Source organism: Gigantopelta aegis, chromosome 6 (assembly GCF_016097555.1).
Source record: "Gigantopelta aegis isolate Gae_Host chromosome 6, Gae_host_genome, whole genome shotgun sequence".
Taxonomy (NCBI): domain Eukaryota; kingdom Metazoa; phylum Mollusca; class Gastropoda; order Neomphalida; family Peltospiridae; genus Gigantopelta; species Gigantopelta aegis.
The window spans coordinates 27,149,130-27,166,294 of NC_054704.1; the positions used below are offsets into that span (position 1 = coordinate 27,149,130).

General features: G+C 36.3%; 1 protein-coding gene across 4 annotated transcripts in view; it reads right to left on the reverse strand.

Annotated features, from left to right (window-relative positions):
- Positions 1-17,165, reverse strand: part of LOC121376526 (tripartite motif-containing protein 2-like) — a 104,426-nt gene that overhangs the window by 70,487 nt on the left and 16,774 nt on the right. The window contains exon 1 of one of the 4 annotated variants that reach the window (XM_041504432.1): positions 15,860-15,987. The exons of 2 other annotated variants lie outside the window; for them this stretch is intronic. The gene's annotated coding sequence lies outside the window, so the exon portion shown is untranslated. Of the gene's footprint in view, positions 1-2,428; positions 2,473-15,859; positions 15,988-17,165 lie in introns of those variants that run through there. One more of the 4 variants, XM_041504431.1, reaches the window with a different exon arrangement.

Here is a 17,165-nt window from a genome sequence, read left to right on the forward strand (position 1 = left end):
TGTATAGAGAATGTACGAGGAGTTGTAGATTGATAATTAAAAAAAATAATAATAATAAAAAAAATAAAAAAATTCTGAGTGCATTCTCCAACTTAATCCATTATTCATTTATAAAAATGATCTTTTTTAATGAAAATATTGGTTAAAATGACAAAGAATGTAAACTAAACTAATAACCCAAAATGATAGGTCCCTTTTGGACCTAACCAGGTACCTGAACATTTTGGTAAGGAGATCCTCAGCAGTGGATGTCTGGTATTACAAGTATGCTGCACGTGTTAAACATGTAATCTCTGATTTGGTTTCCTACAATCTTCGCTGTATTCCTCCAGAATATATTGCTAACGTACTATCACTAGTATCAGATTTATAAGGCTTAAATTACATGCTTATTTGATAATGCAGATCTTTTGAATTAAGAGCTAAAGCGTCGTACTTGTTTTTACAAGTTCTGGTAATAGTGGGTTCAAATCCCTGACCTGAACCCATAAAAATTTAAAATCGCATTGTTTCACAGGTGTTGATTCTTGAAAGATAATCTACACCTAGAACAATAATGTGACGTCACAGGTATAGATTAATATCTGTATACTTTAATGAATATGACAATGGAAACATAATTCATATTTTAATTAAAGGAGCTGTATCAAAGTTGTATAACGTCCAAACTTATTTATTAATGTTTTTTAAAGATTATACAGTGGAACCTCTCCAAACCAGACCCTCTGTAAATTGGAATTCCCTTAAATAGCTATCAGTATAGACGAGAACCTCTGTAAACCAGGTACCTCTGAAAACCTGACTCTTTATCTGGTCCTGTTGTGATCGATTGATAGGAGTTTTACTGTATCTTGAAAAAATATTACAACCAAATAATTTCATTTATTACAATAAAAAAAATGTTTATTGAGTAATTTTAATCTAGAGGGTGAATGACAGGTTATGTCTGTGATGTCACGGTTATCATGTACATGTTGTCCACCTATAATTCTTTGAGGACTTTCTAGATTTAACCCTGCTTGCCTGAGGTGCTTGGGATGTAGGATTGAAACCATCACCTTTTTCCTTTCTCACCTTTCAATTCCATCTCATTTCTTCCCAATCTGGGAACTCCTCCTATTTTTCAACTCCTTTTTCGCTGTCAATATCCACATCTAGATTGAAACCCCTTGGTAGACCTATTCATTGATAAAACAATTCCTATTCCAACCAATGTCCCACAACTGCTATATCAAAGACTGTGGTATGTGTTGTCCTGTTTGTGAGTAAGTGTATATGAAAGATCCCCTGTTACTAATGGAACAATATAGCGGGTTTCCTCTAAGACAATATGTCCGACTATTTTGCTCTAGTAATGTTGTTAAATAAAACAAGCTTTTTTTCTTTAATATTTACCAAGAATTCTTGACGAATTAAGCCACTGTTTATGTCCAGCGACAACACAGCAACTTTTATATTATTAATGAGATTAATTTGTTATTACTTACCATAAATAAATGTAAAAATAATGATATTATAATGCAGCTTTTTCTTATAGGTCCTACCTCTCCAGTAACATGTACAACATGTGATATTTTTCTAAAGGTAGAATCATATGAAGGATCAATGTAAATGAATCACAGTGAGTCATTACTTGTACATTTTTACGATTTTGGAATAACAGCATATTTTTTTTTTAATGATAAGCAAAGGCATAAAACATTTATCCTTTCCATCATAAAGAATGATGTGGATTGGGGCAGTGAAAGAAGGGTATAGAGTAGGTATAATATTTTAATGTGTGTTTAATGTTTGTTGCTGTATTGCAGACATGTTTCTATACTGTGCAATGAGCTTGATGGATGCATCCAGTTTATGTAAATACATTAAGTTAAGGTTACATAAAATAGTGGGCATGATCCATAGTGGAAATAGCACACCACCTCCATTTCTCTTGCACCAGAAACTCATGTTTCCAATCACTCATAAAATAATTGGGATGTTATGTTAAAATTATGCAAAATATTGGACCTGGTCCATGGAAAACAATTACACTCTTAACATAAACAACCACACCCACATCCATCCTCCTTCAAATCAGAAACTGATTGGGATGTTTATTAAAATTACATCAAATAATGGGCCTGCTGAAAATTGCACTCTTAACATAACACACACACTTTCATCCTCCCTTCCATCAGACACTGATGCTAGAACCAATCTCTCATACAACAGTTGGGACGCTTTGCAACATGCCAAAATATCAATACCCAGGAACAATGGAACCGCAATCTGTGTCAGATATATCCATTTGAAGACTCAAATACATGTATTCGGAAAGTGCCACAACATAATATAATATTAATGCTAACACAATGACCAGTAACCCCCACTGACAACAGTCAGCCCTAGCAACACACAGGGACACAAAGAAGGCGTGACACATTACCTTGCCGGCATGGAAGAAACATACCCGTCCATCTTCCAAGTGAGCCTCTTTCTGGCTGGCGATGATTAGGAGCTGATTTTAATAGAATATGCTGATCAGATCGGGCTGGGCAGGTATTGATCGGCTACAGCACCAGGCAAACTCAGCGCGCATGCCGTCTGGGTAACGACTATAGCATGCAGTCTGGACAAAATGAACCATTGCCTTCTTTTGTTCAGTGTCTGCAGTAACACACATCAGCCACATTGGTGACACAGAAGTGAAGAAAGGAAAGGGATGTTGTTTATGATGACATCTCAATACATACCATGTTAATCTATGGTTTCTTAGAAAAGAAATCGATGTTGTTTAATAACACTTCAACACATACCAAATTAATCTATGGCTTTTTAGAAAGGAAAAGAATGTTTGTTTAATGACACCTCAGTACATGAGGTTGTTTCTACAACCCACAAAACCTCACACGAATGTTCTACCATTGAGCTGTATCTTACACTATTATGGCACTAAAGAAACTGACTTCATGCATTTTCAACACAGATGCAGCCACAAACCATAGCTGTGTCATCTGCATCATCAGAACATGGACATCCACAGGAAACATAAATGTAACATAATATGGCAGATAGGAACTTGGAAGACCCAAAACAAAAACGTAATTCTAAAATAGATGGACTGATGGATATTTGTGTGAATCTGAAATGGATGGATTGATAGTCAGATCATGTATGGTTGGTTGGATGGATGGATGGATGGTTGGTTGGTTGGTTGGTTGGTTGGTTGGTTGGTTGGTTGGTTGGATGGATGGATGGATGGATGGATGGATGGATGGATGGATGGATGGATGGATGGATGGACGGACGGACGGACGGACGGACGGACGGACGGACGGATGATTGGATGGGTGGATGGATAGATGGGCGGATGATTGGATGTATGTATGTATGTATGTATGTATGTATGTATGTATGTATGTATGTATGTATGTATGTATGTATGTATGGATAGATGGATGGATAGATGGATGAATGGATGGATGGACAGATGGATGAATGGATGTATAGATGGATGGATGGATGGATGGATGGATGGATGGATGGATGGATGGATGGATGGATGGATGGATGGATGGATGGATGGATGGATGGATGGATGTATAGCCTGATAGATGAATGGACAGATTGACTGATGAATGCATGGATGACTGGATGGACAAATGGATTACAGTATAGGTGGATTAATGGATGGATAGATTACTGGATGGATTACTGGATGGATGGACAGATGGATGGATGGATGGATAGACAGATGGATGGATTAATGAATGGATTAATGGATGGAAGGATGGATGGATGGATGGATGGATGGATGGATGGATGGATGGATGGATGGATGGATGGATTAATGAATGGATTAATGGATGGAAGGATGGATGGACAGATGGATGGACATACAGACAGATGGATGAATGGATTGCTGAACTGCTGGAACCAATCCCCCCAAAAAAATATTTACAATAATGTACTGGCAGAACAATTGTCCATTCAGACCTTCAGAACAGTATTATAATGATCATATCCGTACCACTACACAAATGTAAATCATTCTTTCTAACTGCTACATGATATACACAACAGGTATTTTTCCATTAGTGATGTAAAATGTCAGATCACAGTAATTAATGAATAAACCCATTGGTGAAAATGTCACTGGTCATGGTGTGTTTCCGCAATCAATTAATCGATCAATACTTATACAACATGTCCATAGAGGGTCGATACAAAACACATTACATAACCAAGCTACAGATTATTCAGGTCTGCATTTACTGCAATCAATCAATCAGTCAATACTATTACAAAATGTCCATAGAGGGTCGATACAAAACACATTACATAACCAAGCTACAGATTATTCAGGTCTGCATTTACCACAATCAATCAATCAATAAATACTTATACAATATGTCCATAGAGGGTCGATACGAAACACATTACATAACCAAGCTACAGATTATTCAGGTCTGCATTTACCGCAATCAATCAATCAATCAATCAATACTTATACAACATGTCCATACAGGGTCGATACAAAACACATTACATGAACAACCTACAGATCATTCACGTCTGCATTTACCACAATCAATCAATACTTATACAACATGTCCATACAGGGTCGATACAAAACACATTACATAACCAAGCTACAGATCATTCACGTCTGCATTTACCACAATCAATCAATACTTATACAACATGTCCATACAGGGTCGATACAAAACACATTACATAAACAAGCTACAGATCATTCACGTCTGCATTTACCGCAATCAATCAATACTTATACAATATGTCCATACAGGGTCGATACAAAACACATTACATAAACAAGCTACAGATCATTCACGTCTGCATTTACCGCAATCAATTAATACTTATACAACATGTCCATACAGGGTTGATACAAAACACATTACATAAACAAGCTACAGATCATTCACGTCTGCATTTACCGCAATCAATCAATACTTATACAATATGTCCATACAGGGTCGATACAAAACACATTACATAAACAAGCTACAGATCATTCACGTCTGCATTTACCGCAATCAATCAATACTTATACAACATGTCCATACAGGGTTGATACAAAACACATTACATAACCAAGCTACAGATCATTCAGGTCTGCATTTACCGCAGTCAATCAATAATTATACAACATGTCCATACAGGGTCGATACAAAACACATTACATAACCAAGCTACAGATCATTCACGTCTGCATTTACCGCAATCAATCAATACTTATACAACATGTCCATACAGGGTCAATACAAAACACATTACATAACCAAGCTACAGATCATTCACGTCATTTACCGCAATCAATCAATAATTATACAACATGTCCATACAGGGTCGATACAAAACACATTACATAACCAAGCTACAGATCATTCACGTCTGCATTTACCGCAATCAATCAATACTTATACAACATGTCCATACAGGGTCGATACAAAACACATTACATAACCAAGCTACAGATCATTCACGTCTGCATTTACTGCAATCAATCAATACTTATACAACATGTCCATACAGGGTCGATACAAAACACATTACATAACCAAGCTACAGATCATTCAGGTCTGCATTTACCGCAATCAATCAATAATTATACAACATGTCCATACAGGGTCGATACAAAACACATTACATAACCAAGCTACAGATCATTTACATCTGCATTTACCGCAATCAATCAATAATTATACAACATGTCCATACAGGGTTGATACAAAACACATTACATAAACAAGCTACAGATCATTCACGTCTGCATTTACCGCAATCAATTAATACTTATATAACATGTCCATAGAGGGTCGATACAAAACACATTACATAAACAAGCTACAGATCATTCACGTCTGCATTTACCGCAATCAATCAATACTTATATAACATGTCCATAGAGGGTCGATACAAAACTCATTACATAACCAAGCTACAGATCATTCACGTCTGCATTTACCGCAATCAATTAATACTTATATAACATGTCCATAGAGGGTCGATACAAAACACATTACATAAACAAGCTACAGATCATTCACGTCTGCATTTACCGCAATCAATTAATACTTATATAACATGTCCATAGAGGGTCGATACAAAACACATTACATAAACAAGCTACAGATCATTCAAGTCTGCATTTACCGCAATCAATCAATACTTATACAACATGTCCATACAGGGTCGATACAAAACACATTACATAACCAAGCTAGAGATCATTCAGGTCTGCATTTACCGCAATCAATCAATACTTATACAACATGTCCATAGAGGGTCGATACAAAACACATTACATAACCAAGCTACAGATCATTCAGGTCTGCATTTACTGCAATCAATCAATACTTAAACAACATGTCCATACAGGGTCGATACAAAACACATTACATAACCAAGCTACAGATCATTCAGGTCTGCATTTACCACACAGATGTGTTTAAAGGCGCAGACCCTAGTTTCAGCCCCTGAAAATGGACACTAACTTTGGTTAATCTACAAACCTGTCACACATTAGGATAAGGTTATATCAGAGAGAAGCTAAAGTCTGTGATGTTTTAACAGGGAAATACTGTCCATAAATAGACTAAAGCTTGTCTCAATAACCATCACTTCTCAGATGAACATGCATTTTTCATAATTCTAAAAACCTAGATGTCCAGAACCACTTCAGGTGAACAAAAATGAATATTCTAAATAATAAAATGTGAGTACTTCTAATTTAAATTATGAAAACTGGCTTTAATAGTGAAAAATATGTTGTAGTGTTTAACAACTAGAGTCTATCGCTTTAAGCAATGTAAATATATTTAGTTCCATGCATGTGAGACAGAACACAAAATTGAAACATACAATACATTTAACTAAACAAGATAGATATTTTTTGGAACGTAAAAGAAATAACAGACAATCCTTAAATGAATACAAACATACATAAATATAAATATATATATTATGTATGGTTTAGAAATGGTTTGTGTTTGTATCTGTTGTTACAAATACCACAGTGGTGCAGAACATACTTGTCTACTGAAGTACAAATTTTGATGGGTGATATAAATACCATTATGCTTTTTGTCTTTTATGGTATGAATGAATCTGTATGTCAATACAAAATAATTTAGTTTTCACTTTCTTAATGCAGTGTATGTTGTGTAACTTTAAATAAGCTACACATTTAACCTAACACACATTTGACACCAGTTTCAGAGTGTTGAGGGCAAACAAGTCACTGGGTACTCATCTGAAGTTATATTATAACAATATTATACCGTGCTATAGTCTGGTGGACAAGTAGGAATTCGGGCGGACTAGTAAACTGTGGTTGGTACTGTTCTGACAGACTAGTGATCATATATTTAGAGAATAACTAACGAGCTACGAGGAATTATGAATGATCTGTCCCGAGTAAATGAATGTTGTAAACTCAAGCCTTTGGCAAGGGTTTTACAATATTCATTCATGAGGGAAAGATAATTTGTAACTCTCCGTAGCGAGTTGGTTATTCTCTTTATTACCCATTGTCAGTTTTAACTGATTTTTAATATAAAAATTCCTCTGCAGTCTACAACAAAGCCATCAGCCATTACGTCATATAATCTTACACACATTACATGACGTAATGTAAGTGACGTCATAGCATAATGGCATTCTTTTTACAGCCAAATGTTTACAGTACAAAATAATACAACTGTATTTGCATTTGAAAATAATTATTTTTATATATTACTAAAGCTGCTGCTTATGAAATTATACCATTTCATGTTTACAATACAAATGAGTCCATTTATTTTTGTAAATCTTTGTAGATCGTATAACATATGTATGGAAACATTATATGAATGAAAGTGAAGTTCCAGCCATGGCAATCAGTGGCTGTAGAAGCAATCTGCACTGTGCAGAGATCGAAAAAATATTACCCCATATATTTGAGCCCATATGGGTAATAATTTACATTCCTGCAACCCTGCAATAAATACTAATGTCCAAAAGAAACTTTACAAGGCTTGAAATTGCATTACAGAAAACCAACAATCAGTACAGTGGGATATTAAAGTATGATGAAGTTCAACATCTAAATGTCACAATGCACTTCGTGATACAAGCAAAGTGTTTGCAAAGTGGTTTCTAAATTGGTTCTTTTCGATAAGCAACAATATTGATAAAATTATTCAGATTTCATGTATGCAAAGTTTCTTTTGGACATCAGTATAGCTTTTTACTGGCTGTTGGCAAAACATTTCTCTTTTTTTTTTAATCTGCTTTTCCAATGCATGTAAAGAGCTTTATGAGCAATCTACTGATCTGCCTGGAGACAAATGAGATTTAAAGAGCTGTCCCTGTTGCTAGTTGATCTGTTGCCACGTAACAAAGCTGTTGTCACAAATACAAGCCATACAGTGGCAATGCATAACAAAGCAATTACGATAAATTCAAGTTCTACAAGGTTAGTGTGTGCACATGTCATTGAAGGTATAATGTACTGCACATTACAAGCCAATAGAAACTGGGGTGGCGGTGGTTAGAGGGGGTTTACCAGGGCACTTGAAGACCACAAAATTTACTTGTTAGTCCTATTATATATGAGCCATCACACGCGAAAACCTACACTTAGCATGACATCAGAAACTGAGTAAACACAGCTCAATGTTTGACGTCGCATGTAAATGCGGAAGTAAAAGTTGACATGCTGTTTGCTTTGTTTGTTTTGAAGAATTTAGAAGATGACATCTTCTTCTTTACATGAAGATTAGTTTGAAGTAAACATATATCTGTATGTACAATAGTGTTTGGTTACTATTTTGTATTTTGTACCTGAGAACATTGGTCAAGATCGTTAGCGATACCATCAGTACTTTGATACACATTTACAAGCATAGGGAAAAGTCCTATATATGGATATGATATGCAAGTGTTACATGTTTTTTATAACGTACATGATTATACATAACATAAAGTTCAGCAACTTTTCCAGAAGTGATATACAATATTCATAAGTTAGACCAAACATCAAATTAGGATCGTATCGGGTTGCATAGTCTACCTGTTCTGTCATCTGTGAACTACAATCAACACCACTATTTCTACTCCTATTTCTATTTATAATCTAAATACTGAAAACTAAATCATTTCCTACTATATATATATATATATATATATATATATATATATATATATATATCTGTAACAATACTACATTTTTAGTTATTTATTTTACCATCGTTAGCAAACAAATTTACTGTCGTCTGCACACACATTGTGGTACGTTAACAGAAACGTTTCATTTATATACCTTTATTATACGTCATGATGTCATTGCATAAGCTGGTCTAGAGATTAACATGCAGAGATATAGTAGATCAATTCTTGAAAGGTTTTTTCTCCCTCAACCAATTTTATTATTATTATTATTGCTGTGTGTGTATGTATGTGCGTGCATGCGTGTGTGTGATAATTATTAAATTATTATAATATCTGTTCACTTTACTCACTTCACATCATTTGTATAGAAGGAGTTGGTTTTCTTTCCTTACAGATGTATATTTTAATTTTACAAGAGCCTGAAATAGGCCTACTCTTTGAGGCACATTTTAGAATTCAAAATAGAAAACCAAGACTAAGAACAGTGGAAACGGAAGAAACAGTATCTGTATTAGATGATGAGCGGGATGTAGTCCAGTGGTAAATTGTCCGCCTGATGCGCGGTATGTCTGGGATCGATCCCCGTCAGTGGTGCCATTGGGCTATTTCTCGTCCCATCCAGTGCACAATGACTGGCATATCAAAGGCCATGGTATGTGCTATCCTGTCTGTGAGATGGTGCATATGAAACATCCGTTGCTACTAATAGAAAAATGTTGCGGGTTTCCTTTCTAAGACTATAGGTCAATATTACCAAATGTTTGACATCCAATAGCCGATGATTAATAAATCAATGTTTTCTAACTTTAACTTTAACAGTCCAGTAGATGTTGACATAATACTGAACATAGAATCAAACACTTATCTGATGATAACACCAGTGAGCAGAATGACACTGAACCTGATCCAATTAGCACAAGTCACAGAAAGGATGCAGTGGATTGTCTTTTAGAAAATAATCTGAAACTCAAATTTATGACCATATTTTGAAGTTGAGGGAAATGGAAAAAGAGCAGAAGGAAATGTAGGCCTACATAATATTCTCACTGGGTAAAAATGAAAGGAGGGCGGAAGCCCCCCTCCAACCCCGCCCCCCAAAAAGAAACCAGAAGAGAAAAAGAAAAAAAAAGGTGGGAAACATGATTACCATATACATGTAGGCTAGCCCGAGGTACTTGGGCTACGTGTAGGCCTATCATTGGGTATTGGTCGACTTTGCGAAAAGACCAATCTCATTAAAATTAGCTCTACTGGGTCTACCAGTAGATCTAACAGCATTGCGTGGACTCCCATGTCCAGGTGACATTTCATCTATAAATAACAATTTAAATATCGACCTATAATACTTCGCCTTTTATAGCGTTATTCGGGAGCATACAAATTCTAAAAATATCGGGCGAGACTATATATGCAATAGGCGAACTTGCTGGTCTATTTCAACATTGAAAAAACAGGGGGAACAGTGCAGTAATAAACTCTGGATTGTATACTAGTATAAACAGATTTTATGGCTATACCATCATCTTGAAACAAATTTTATATAAAATTTTATATTGCAATTAGTTTCCGGCATACTTCATAATTCACCCTCAGCATAATCCTGAATGTATTCAAATTCTTTTCAAATCACTGGCATGATTTTGCAAGTAAGGTTTTGATTGGTTGAATCAAAGGTCAACTGGACATGAGCTCCAATGGGCTGCTGTTAGATCCACATGTAATAGTGGAACTAATTTTAATTAGATTGTGAAAAGACATACCCCTTGTTTTAATATTATTTTAATAAAGATTTCAAAATATCTAAAAAAATGAAGGTGATCCCCTAAATTGGGATAACATGTCTGTGTTCTTTTTATTTCTTCATCGAATGAATTTATCGCACTGATATCGCCAGGCGATAAAAAGTAGTTTCATTTGATGAACACTGCCACTTCCGTTATTTTTATAAGTGGTGATACCCCCAAAATAAAAACTTTCTAATATTTTATAAAGAATTAAAAATCATCAGTTACATCTGCAATTGAGAACAAAATATCAGATGAAAGTTAGTGAACACAAAAGACTGATTGACCGAGGTTGTTAAAATAGTGTTAAATTATGTTACGGTAACTGTCGTAAGCTACTGAAATTTTTCCACCGTGGCTTGTTTTCTTTGATGACGAGTGTGCCAACTGATCAATTTTTTTTTTAGTGTGAAAAAAAGTATCCAATATAAAATAGCGTAGCTGGGTTCTGTAAAATATAGTAGGATGCGGGAAAATAAAGAGGGATAGAGAAAATAAAGGGGGCGACAAAACACGAAAGCGGGGCGGCAAAATGCAATAGCGGGCCGGCCGCCTGGCTTAATTGGAGCAGCGAGAACACTTGTCACAACAAACAAAACTAAATATAAAACCATTCGACCCTTTGTCCACCCCAAGTACCAAGTTACAACATGCCCACTACCAACCGAAGAATGAAACGATATCGTTTGACAGTATGACACCAACAAAATATGAAATTACTCCATAGTGAATACAGGAATCTGAATAAAGTGGGGTGGGGTGCAATATGTAACAGAAAATTTAAAAACATTGGTGCAAAATGTGCGAGTTATTTAAAAAAAATTAAATCGGAATACCGTATATCTTCGCCTATAAGTCGAATTTTTTTCACCCAAAAATTATTTTATAACTTGGGGGGTCGACTTATAAGAGGGTAAAAAAAATTCACCAAAAAATATTACTGTTTTGGGGATTATTTTACAAGTTTTATTGTTGAAGTATGCCATGTATTTATACTCAAATATGTTAATTTGACACATTTATTTTTTATAACCTATTTTTTTTGGCATTAGAACGGTTTTGGTTATGCGAAAAGGCGTACGATCTCACTCACATGCCAAGACAACAGTCCACTTAGTTAAATTAACAGTCATCACTAATAGTAAAAATGTAAACAATACTAACTACCTGTTGCCTGAGTTTATTTTGAAATCTGGTCACTGGCATTAATGGTTGTTCACACAATGTTTTGGCGGTGATTAACTTCATGAATATTACTGAGCTTTCCCTTAAAATAGACTGATCTCTGCAGTTCACTATCTAGAGCAATAGGTGTATAGACAAACCAGTGTACTTTCCAGAGTTATCCTCCTTACATGTATTAATATGGCGGCAAAACGTGATACTTTCAGTTTTATCGTAGTGATCTGTTGTCAGTGTTTATAAATAAAGTTGTTGTCTGTGCACAAAACCATCTGTACAGTACTATACAGTAACAGTCAAACAGCTTTCACTCTCTACTAAGGGAATATTTCGTTTTGATGCTATGTAATAATGATAGTTTGATTGGAATAGTCTGATTATATTGCGATGTACAAAACGTGAAAACCGAAGTTTATGTAAAATTATTTTCTTTTGTTCAAATATTATTGTTCTCATGTGCTGAAAATAAGAAATATTTCAATATTTATAAGTAGTTTTTCATGGGTCGACTTATAAACGGGTCAATAAAAAAATACGTTTTCAGGGCTTGAAATTAGGGACTCGACTTATAGCCGAGATCGACTTACAGGCGAAGATATACGGTATATAACTTAAAATACTGGGTAAAAATAAAATGAACAAAGTACCGGTTCCAAATCAATTGGGCGGGAAGTAATCTAAAATAAGGTAACAACGTTGAAATTTCATTCTGACGCCATCTACTTTGATTTTGAAAACGTGATGTCATTAATGCTGTATTTTTACCAGATATACCATAATTAAGATAGAGCCCAAATACCTGAGATTTAGTTTTGTAAGGTTATTACCTGTTATTTACCAAAAAATAAGACAAATGGGTTTTTTGTAGGTTTTCCCCATGTGACGGCTCATATATAAAAATAACCTTTAAACCTCTGTAAATTGTCATCCAAAACATTGGTCTTTAGTTCTCAAGACAGGAAATTGTGTTTTAGGTCAACCAAGATGGATTGTTTGCCTCCCTTCTCTTTTTTTCAAATAATATTCCTACAGGCTTATATATCATTATTGTTATATTACAAGTTGTTGAACTTAAGGCTGATGCATGTAGGTATTGGGTTTGCATCATGGTACCATGCAGCTAACACCCAGTTTTAATGGCTCAACTGGGGGTGGGGTGGGGTGGGGTGGTGTTGTTATGGGGTTGGTGGGGGTTTACGGCTACCACACTAACTTCTTTGTTAGCAACCAGTAACAACATAATGCATGGATAACATACATCTTAATTGGATATTGCACAGAAAGCAAAAGTTGAAATCAGTGTAATGAAAGAAAGAAAGAAATGTTTTATTTAACGACGCACTCAACACATTTTATTTACGGTTATATGGCGTCAGACATATGGTTAAGGACAACACAGATTTTGAGAGGAAACCCGCTGTTGCCACTACATGGGCTATTCTTTCCGATTAGCAGCAAGGGATCTTTTATTTTTCGCTTCCCACAGGCAGGATAGCACAAACCATGGCGTTTGTTGAACCAGTTATGGATCACTGGTCGGTGCAAGTGGTTTACACCTACCCATTGAGCCTTGCGGTTTGGAGTCGGTATCTGGATGAAAAATCCCATGCCTCGACTGGGAACCGAACCCAGTACCTACCAGTCTGTAGACCGATGACCTAACCACTACGCCACCGAGGCCAGTGTAATGAAATGCTTATACTTTGTTTATATATATAGTCTCTGCATGGTGTTAATACATGGTGCCAATCTGAATGTAAGGGTGGTGTTAATGAATCCCTTTGATGGATCTACTGGATTAAATTCCATCATAATCATAACTAGTAGGGTTATATTTACAACATACATCAAGTTAGACTGTAGAGTACATTAATGAATAATTATCTCTCAGATGTCAAATATTTCATAATTCAGAATAGCAGTGTAAACAAATTTTTATATGTACTTTCCTATAAACAGGACACCACATGCCATGGCCTTTGATAAACCAGTTGCAGGTTAGCAATGGGAATCCAATGGTGGGGGGGGGGGGGGGGGGGGATCTAGTTCAATCACTAGAGAGCTGGCTTGAGTGTGAGTGTGAATAGTTTTTACATGCTCATACACCACTAGAGTTTTGAGCATGTCCATCCCGGGGTCTGTCTCTGGATAGCCAGAGGCTTGTCCCGGGACAGAAGCTGGCTTGAGGTGCTTGCATCATAGGATTGAATTACCTAAGTGGACCCATTCTTTGACTGGGTTTTCCACTTCCCAACCCGTGCACTGGTATATCAAAGGCCATGTTATATGCCAACCTGTCTGTGAAAAAGTACATTTATATATAAGCAGGCATGGTGGAGCAGGGGAGGCTCTAACCTCCTGTCCCACCCCCTTCTGAATCAAACATATATTTGCAGTAAATCTTAAGGCAGAGATGAATTGTACTTGTAGAATGTGGGAAATTGCATTTCAGGACATCTACTTATAAAAATGTTACAGAAGAGTATACCCCCGAACCCTCTAGAAACTTTGCTTTGCGCCCATGAATTCACTCAGCCCCTCCCCCCCCCCCCCCCCCCCCGCTTAATGTCTACTTGATTGTGGTGTGGCTAATAAGATCCCTAGCTACTAATAGCAAAATGTAGCAAGTTTTCTCTGAGACTATATGTCAGAATTACCAAATATATACTTGTTATATATATATTAAACATTCAATAACCAACGTTTAACACATTATTGTGCTCTAGTGGTGTCATTAAGTCATTAAATGAAACAAATTTTAAACCTTTGACCCAAGCACTCCAGGCTAAGGTGAGATGTAGCCCAGTTGTAAAGCACATTGCTTGATCCATGGTCGGTTTGGGATCGATCCCCATCAGTGGGCCCACTGGGCTATTTTTAGTTCCAACCAATACACCATGTCTGGTATATCAAAGGCTGTGGTATGTGCTATGCTGTCTGTGGGATGGTGCATATAAAAGATCCCTTGCTACTAATGGAAAAATGTAGCAGGTTTCCTGTCTATGACTGTGTCAAAATTACCATATGTTTGACATCCAATAGCTGATGATTAACAAAATCAATGTGCTCTAGTAATGTCATTAAACAAAACAAACTTTTCCAGGCTTTACTGATTGAGCTAGACCGTGCCCTGCAGAGATGTGTGTAAGAGTGCATAATAGACTTGCATTTTGTCGTGTTTCCAAAATAAATATCTTGCTGTGTTGTCCTAAACATTGAGCCTTTACATACTGCATGCATGCTGTACAGAAAAACACAACAGTAACTGGTTCATTCCAACTGTAGAATACATTGTGTATTACAGTGAAACCCCTCAAAACTGGAATCTCTGTAAACCAGAATTCTTAGAAACCAGACATATTTCAATGTTAATTTTAAATATTAGTACAGCACAGAACCTCTTTAACTGGATACCTCTTAAACTGGACATTTTTCAATGTAACTTTTTAAAATATTAGTACAGGACAAACCTCATTAAACCGGATACCCCTGAAACTGGACATTTTTTAATGTTGGGTCAGGTACACTATTTACATGCTCATATGCCACTAGAGCTTCAAGCATTTTTTCCATGTCACTTTTTTAAATACATGTGTATTAGTACAGCACAAAACCTCTTTAAACTGGATACTCCTTAAAACTGGATGTTTTACTTTGTCCTGTGGGTGTTTGGTTTAGATGGGTTCCACTGTATATACAGAGCTCATGCTGCTACACCCAGTTTGATATCTTACCTCCCTAACACAATCCAGGCATCCATGGTCACTTTGGTTTCACTCAGAACATTTCCACACTTCAACATGTACCATGAACAGTTGTATTCCGAATTTAGCTTTGTGAGTTCTGCTCAACATATAGCATTGTGAATTCTGTTCAGCATTCAACCATGTGCAAATTCTGTTAATACGAACTATATGGCTGCAACTGATGGTTGGGGTAATTTACAAGTTTAATGCACGAACACATCATTCTGTCAGCCACACAGCACAAATGTTGTGTTCAGTCAGTCATAGACAGAGATGTGCCCCACAGTGTGGGTTACCATGTTTTAAATCTCACAGCCAGAAACTTTACAAAGTTACACATCCTTCAGACCAATGTTTGAAAACATAACATTTTAAGTATGTGTGTGGTGTGTGAATGAATGGGGCAGGAAGTAGGTAATGGTTTTCAAAAATAGTTTTGTATACATGCATAGTCATGTGTATCAGTAGTAATTTCTTCTTCTTTTTTTTGCATGCAGGCATGCAGGCATGCACAAGCATGCACGCATGCACGCATGCACGCACGCGCACACAGCCCTAAAAAAAAAGAAAAAAAAAGAATTTCTGTTTTATTCCATTAACCCTTATGTTGTTGATTAAATTTTCTGCATCCATATGCAAATATACTTATAACAAGGACAGGAATCTTTGTTTAATGATAGAAAAGAAATAATTGTTGAAGAATACGTAAGCTATGTCTTGTGGAGCTCCGGCTTGACCAAGAAATAGCCCAGTCAATCCTAGACATTAGGCAAGTGTTTTACCACTGGGCTTCATCCCACCCCAGAGACAACCACTAGAACACATTGATTAATTAATCATCAGGAGAAAGACGGGGATCGATCCCAGACCGACTAATCATGGTTTAAACAATATTTATTTCACAAAGGAAATGGACCGCACATCGAGTGAGCGCTTTACCACTGGACTATTGTATGTCAGATATTTGGTCATCGTGACATAGTCTTCAGAAACCCCCCACTACATTGTTCATTTGCAGCCAGTAATATTTGGTCATCGTGACATAGTCTTCAGAAAAACCCCACTACATTGTTCATTTGCAGCCAGTAATTTTTTATATACATTCTCCCACAGATAGGTCAGAGTATACCACAAGCTTTGAAATACCAGTCCTGGGGCACTTGTTAGAATGGGAAAAAACCACAACAGTGGATCTGCAGAGGAGGTTCAGTCCTATGACCCAAGCACTTCAGTGTTTGCCTGACGCATGCTCGGTCTAGGATCGATCCCAGTCAGTAGGCCCATGGGGCTATTT